The 6,829-nt window shown below is 42.3% G+C and overlaps 1 non-coding gene across 1 annotated transcript; it reads left to right on the plus strand.

Annotated features, from left to right (window-relative positions):
• Positions 1 to 189: 189 nt before the first annotated feature.
• trnav-cac (transfer RNA valine (anticodon CAC)) lies at positions 190 to 261 on the plus strand. Its single transcript has one exon. It is a non-coding gene; the product is annotated as a tRNA-Val (tRNA).
• Positions 262 to 6,829: the final 6,568 nt, after the last annotated feature.

Below are 6,829 nucleotides of genomic sequence, written 5' to 3' on the forward strand. Positions count from 1 at the left end.
CATTTAGGCCACAGTCAATGCATGTAAAAATATTAGGTTTACTACATATTTGCTGTCATTCAAATCCATGACCAAATCCTCTGTGACTAAATCTAGTTTTACAATCTCTATTTTGTAGCATTTTCAACATTTGCAATAAAATAAAAAATGTGCATTCCCAACAATAGGCAAAATAATTGCATTTCATCAGTTTTTGTAGTGTGGTGGTTATCACGTTCGCCTCACACGCGAAAGGGCCCTGTTCGAAACAGGGCGGAAACACATTACTTTGTTTGTATTGACTTCGCACAATCAAACACTGAAAAGTTAAACTCTCCATAACCTTCACGGAAAATCTCCTTACGCAAAATCGTGGCCAAAGTTTCCCCAGTGCAGTAGTTATCACATTCAAGATTCAGGAATATCCTGTCTAAATTGATGTTTTCCTGCCGTTTTCCTCTGCATTAACTTCCTGTAAAATCCAGAATGGAATTTAAAATCTTTCTTCTCACCTAAAAAGCTCTTCATGTTCAAGCACCATCTTGTCTTAAAGAGCTCATTGTACCTATTACCCGAACCAGAGTACTGCGCTCCCAGATGCAGGGTTACTTTACTGGTTCCTAAAGTCTCCAAAGAAGATGGGAGCCAGAGTTGTTCAGCTATCAAGCTCCTCACCGGTGGAACCAGGTTCCCGTTTGGGTTCAGGAGGAAGACTCATCTCACATTTAAGAGTAGGCTTAAGACTTTCCCTTGATGAAGCTTATAGTTAGTGCTGGCTCAGTTTTTCCTTGCCTTCTTTTGCCTAGTGATTGCTCTTGGTGGGAATTTTGCGGTTTCTGTAAATAACATCACAGAATATGGTCTGGACCTGCTCTTTTATGAAAAGCGCAATGAGATAAGTTGTTGTTGTGATTTGGCGCTACATAAGAAATTGAAAAAAATGAATTAAATTACCTGAACCTCAACTTCCTAGCCTCATAGTTGATGTTTTACATTCTTGGATCCTTCTTAGCTTCCTGCCATCTGCCTCCGTTCTGGATCCTGAGGTAGGTGATCATATCATCACTGAAAACCTATCTTTGATAGCAGGATCATTCTCAATCCTTTTGTAAACCTTTTCTTTCTTTGAGTATCATGCCACTATGATACATTCTTAAAAAATGCATATCTAAGTCTAAGTCTAAACTAGATTCGTCTAAGTCTAATTCTAAGTCTATCTTTTGCTATGGTTAGGCCTCGTATCCAAACTACTCTGGCAGATGTACTAGTGTCGATGTACCTTGGGAAATAATTAGCAGCTGGTAGATAGATCTCCCCATCGGAAATAAACCCCAGTCTTCCGTGTGAGAGGCGGAGGCGTACCATCCAAAGTTTCAGTAGTAATGTGGTTTTTTTGTGTTGGAACAAGTTGTACTGTTTGAAATAAGCTTTTGAGATGCAAGAACGTCTTCACTTGGGACAGCAATTGACTTCCAACGCGATGGGAGAAATCCTGAGCTTTGAGATTTGGAGGGATGACTTGATTCCGAATGCTTGACACTGGACTTCAATCTGCCCCAGTGGGCGCTGTAGATCACTGTTTGATCAAGCCAACAGAACAACATAATCCGGAAAGCAGAAAAAGGAACTATAAGGTGCCAGACTTGACACTCTCCCCAACTCCTGCGGCGCCTTGTGAGGTTTTGTTCATGTCCAGGAGTTGTGCTCTTTCCATCGCTTGAAATATTCCCATTTCGGATCAGGAGTTCTCCTTCCATGCTGAACACAGCTTTAGCCAAGCCCACTTTCCGGAGTATACCCACGGGTTCGCCGGACTTCCTCGAGCCTTGTAGCATTGGTTAGCTGGTGAAAAGTCTCCCCGTCGGGGAATCGAACCCCGATCTTCCTCGCGACAGGCGGAGATACTGTCCATTATACTCGACGAGGAATGCCCAAGCTTAATATTTGGCACATCAAGAAATAGGTGGCGCTATTCCAACATTTAGGCCACAGTCAATGCATGTAGAAATATTTATGTTTACTAGATATTTGCTGTCATTCAAATACATGACAAGCATCTGTGACTGAATCTAGTTTAAAATCTCTATTTTTGTAGCATTTTTGAACATTTGCAGTAAATAAAATGGTGCATTTTCCCCACAATATGCCAAATAATTTTTTTGTCAGTTTCCGTAGTGTAGTGTTATCACGTTCGCCTAACACGCAAAAAGGTCCCCTGTTCGAAACAGGGCGGAAACCATTTCTTTATTTGTATTGACTTTACACAATCAAACTCTGCGAAGTTAAACTCTCCATACCTTCACGGAAAAATCTCCCTGACGTGAAATCGTGGCCAGGCCTACCGAAGTTTCCCCAGTGCAGTAGTCATCACATTCAGAGATTCAGGAATATCCTGTCTAAATTGATGAAGAAAAAACTAGTCCACGCATTTGTTACTTCTAAGCTGGATTACTCCAATTCTTTATTATCAGCTGCTTAAAGAGTCCATAAAGATTCTTCAGCTGATCCAGAATGCTGCAGCACGTGTTTCTGATAGAACCAGGAAAAGAGATCACATCTCTCCGGGTTTAGCTTCTCTGCATTACTTCCTGTAAAATCCAGAATGGAATTTAAATCTTTCTTCTCACCTAAAAAAGCTCTTCATGTTCAGCACCATCTTGTCTTAAAGAGCTCATTATACCTTATTACCCTACCAGAGCACTGCGCTCCAAGAATGCGGGTTACTTGGGTTCTTAAAGTCTCCAATAGAAGAATGTGAGCCAGAGTGTTCAGCTATCAAGCTCCTCACCTGTGGAACCAGGTTCCAGTTTGGGTTCAGGAGGCAGACTCCTTCTCCAAATTAAGAGTAGGCTTGAGACTTTCCTCTTTGATAAAGCTTATAGTTAGTGCTGGCTCAGTTTTTTCCTTGCCTCTTTTTGCCTAGTGATTGCTCTTGGTGGGAATTTTTGGTTTCTGCAAATAACACAGAATTGTTCTGGACCTGCTCTTTTATGAAAAGCGCAATGAGATAAGTGTTGTTGTGATTTGGCGCTACAATAATAAAATTGAATTGAATTAAATTACCTGAACCTCAACTTCCTAGCCTCATAGTTGATGTTTACATTCTTGTCCTTCTTAGCTTCCTGTCGTCTGCCTACGTTCCTGATCCTGAGGTAGGTGATCATATCATCACTGAAAACCTATCTTTTGATAGCAGATCATTCTCAATCCTTTTGTACAACCTTTGTCTTTCTTTGAGTATATCCACTATAATACATTCTAAAAATGCATATCTAAGTCTAAGTCTAAACTAGATTCAGTCTAAGTCTAAGTCTAAGTCTATCTATTCTTGCTATGGTTAGGCCTCGTATCCAACTACTCTGGCAGATGATACTAGTGTCGATGTAGCCTTGGGAAATAATTAGCAGCTGGTAGATAGATCTCCCCATCGGAAATAAAACCCCAGTCTTCCGTGTGAAGCCGGAGGCGTACCATCCAAGTTTCAGTAGTAATGTGTTTTTTGTGTTGGAACAAGTTGCACTGTTTGAAATAAGCTTTTGAGATACAAGAACGTCTTCACTTGGGACAGCAATTGACTTCCACGCGATGGGAGAAATCCTGAGCTTTAGATTTGGAGGGGCTGACTTTGATTCCGAATTTGACACTGGACTTCAATCTGCCCCAGTGGGCGCTGTAGATCACTGTTTGATGAAGCCAAAAGAACAACATTAAAGTTACGTCCTCTATACAGTTTCCTTGTCAGCTCTGCGTCCAGCAAAGAAGTAACAGCGCCTTATGCTAACTAAAAGCTTACAGCACAAGGTGGTTCTCCCATCCAAGTACAAGCCAGCCCAACCCTGCTTGGCTTCCGAGATCAATGAGAGCTGTCAAGTTCATGGTGGTGTGGCCGTAAGCAACCATACAGGGCGAAATCCAGCTATTTCTAGATGTGAAGACATGAAGGTTCTCAAAACTTGAATAAACAGCTTGGGGTTGAGGAATACTGAACTACATGTGATCACACTATTAGTTCACGTTTACATTTTGCCACAGTGCCTTATGCTAACTAAAAGATTACAGCACCAGGTATTCCCAGGCAGTCTCCCATCCAAGCACTAAGCCCCAACCCTGCTTGCCTTCCGAGATCAGACGAGAGCGGGCGCTTTCAGGGTGGTGTGCCGTAAGCAACCGTAGAGGGCGAATCCAGCTATTTCTAGATGTGAAGTCCTGAAGGTTCTCAAAACTGTTGAATAAACATCTTGGGGTTGAGGAATACTGAACTACATGTAATCACACTAATAGTTCACATATACTTTTTTCCGTAGCTTGCTAGTATTTAGGGGGTTAGGGTTAGGGTAGAGTTTTCGCATTGACAATGAATTGAAAAATCTCACTTCCAACATTCCACCCACTTTCGCATCTACTAGACAGGAAATGGAACTTCCAGATTCCATATTCCAAAATAAAATATTCAAATGTGGAATTCTGGAAGCAGTTCACGAGCGACCACTAGAGTGCAGCAACCTTAAAAATTGCCAAATTCCAGATTTTGATCTAAAATTACAGAAAATGACCACAATGTGACCCACAGATTGCAAATTTTAATAGAAATTACTCTAAATCCATATTTTCATATATTATCATCTTAAAATCTTAAATATTTAACAGATATTTTAATTAAGTGTTTATTAACTTCCTTTTGGTCATAAGTGTCAAAATTGACAGGATTTACCAGAGCGACCCGGCATTCAGCCAAAAGGTTCCTAGGTTTCTATTCCATTGTTTCTCTCCCCAAATGGGCCCCGAGACAAGGGCTAATGCTGGGAAGGGCGAATATGCAATATTTAAATGGTGTATTGTAGAGCGACAAGCGAAGCATAGTTCAAAAGGGCCGGACAACTGAGCCTAGGCATCTTGAGCCGAAGCTTTAACCACTTCCTGTCCAGCACTAGGGGGACCGAATAATGATAATTTTAATCTCTTTAAGTGTTGTATCTATTGAAGGGAAGCAGCCTGGGATTTGTCACAGATACCGTTGCAAAGCCCTCTAAGAGTTCTATCACGTACTTGGTTGGGGATCATAGGGGGTGGAGGGGTGATCTTTTTTTCCCCTCAGTCACACATCAAAAAGAGAGACATTTTCAGAAACGCCTCGAGACGCTCTCAAACATATTTCAGCGCCTTTCAGCTACTGCCATCTTTGGGACCAAATTTTGCTTGAGCATGGCTAAACATACAACTTCTCGAAGCTCTCCACGTCCTGAATATAGCTGTCTTAAAATGAGCTGGCTACGTTGTATCGTTGCAGAGAAATTTGTTCTAAAGTTCATAAAAATTTGTATGTGTTAGACCAGAATTTGGAATCCGGAATGGTAATGTGGGTGTGATTGATGACATCATGGCTAGGGTTGGGTTAGGGTAAGGTCCATCAAAATCTGGTCATGGGTACAAATCCATCAGCATAACAACATGTGTGATGCAGAGATGGCTAGCTTAATTTTGAAAATGTCATGAAAATTGGCTGAAAAGCTGAAAAAGGAAAAATGAGCTGCTCATGAGATGGAGAGGAACAGAGTGGGGGAGGGGCGAATTAGCAACTTTTGAAGGGTGCGTCAGAGAGCGACAAGCGAGGCATAGTCAGGAAGGGCCCGACCAGCTGAGCAGATTGCATTGGTTCGGGTCTTTCTCGGTCAAAGTCATTCCAAATTACCATCTAAGTGACTTCCAGATTTTCATCTACTACTAAAAATGACTTTTTCATCCCTTTTGGGGCCTTCCTTTAGGGCCACAGGGTCAATAAAAAGGATAAGTCATACGGGGGACACCAGTTTGATTCAAAGCAAGTTTGAAGTCTCTGGCTCGTCACACAGCGGAATACGAGCCAAAAAGACTTGATTATTGATTAGATGAGAATTTGGAAGCTGACCTTCTGACCCTTCATACATAACGGCGATAACACAGGAATGCAAGAGGCTGGGGACAAGGGCCCAACTGTTCCCAACAGCCCTCATTGAGCTTTATAACATGTCGGAACCAGGTCCTAGTCCTCTTTTTAAGGGCCAGCCAGCTCTGGTCTGACCAAAAACATCAGCTCATGAAACTTAGAACCTTTTAGGGCTTCTCTCTTTCTTCCATCCTTCTCTCTTTCTCTCACCTCTCTCTCTCTCTCTCTCTCTCTCTTCTCTCTCCTCTCCTCCTCTGTTCTCTCTCTTCTCTCTCTCTCTCTCTCTCTCTCTCTCTCACTCTCCTCTCTCTCTCTCTCTCTTTCTGTTGTCTCTTTCGTCTCGCTCCCTCCTCTCCTCTCTCTCTCTCTTTCTCTTCTCTGTCTCTCTCTCTCTCTCTCTCCCATCTCTCTCCCTCTGTTGGTCTCTTTCCTCCTTCTCTCCCTCTCTCTTCTCCTCTCTTTCACTCTCTCTCTCTTCTCTCACTCTTTCTGTCTCCTCATCTCTCATCTCTCCCTCTGTTGGTCTCTTTCACTCCTCCTCCCTCTCTCTCTCTCTCTCTCTCTCGTCTCTCTCTCTCTGTCTCTCACCCTTGTTGGTATCTTTCCCTCTCTCTCTCTTTCTCTCTCTCTCTCTGTCTGTCTCTCTCTCTCTGTCTCTGTTGGTCTCTTTTTCTCTCCTCCCTCTCTCACTCTCTGTCTTCTCTCTCTCTCTGTCTCTCCCCATCTCTCTCCTTCTTTTGGTCTCTTTCCCCTCCCCCTCTCTCTCTCTCTCTCTGTCTCTTTATAGATAGCTAAAGAAATGTTAGGGCACAGATGTAAAAATGGAATCTTCCAAATTTTCATCTGTCACATGATAAACCGATAGAAATTTGTTTTGTTTGCTTTTGAAGATAGTTGGTTAGTTATCGCTACATAATGCATGCATTC

This window comes from Etheostoma spectabile, unplaced genomic scaffold (genome assembly GCF_008692095.1).
Source record: "Etheostoma spectabile isolate EspeVRDwgs_2016 unplaced genomic scaffold, UIUC_Espe_1.0 scaffold00019027, whole genome shotgun sequence".
Classification (NCBI taxonomy): Eukaryota; Metazoa; Chordata; class Actinopteri; order Perciformes; family Percidae; genus Etheostoma; species Etheostoma spectabile.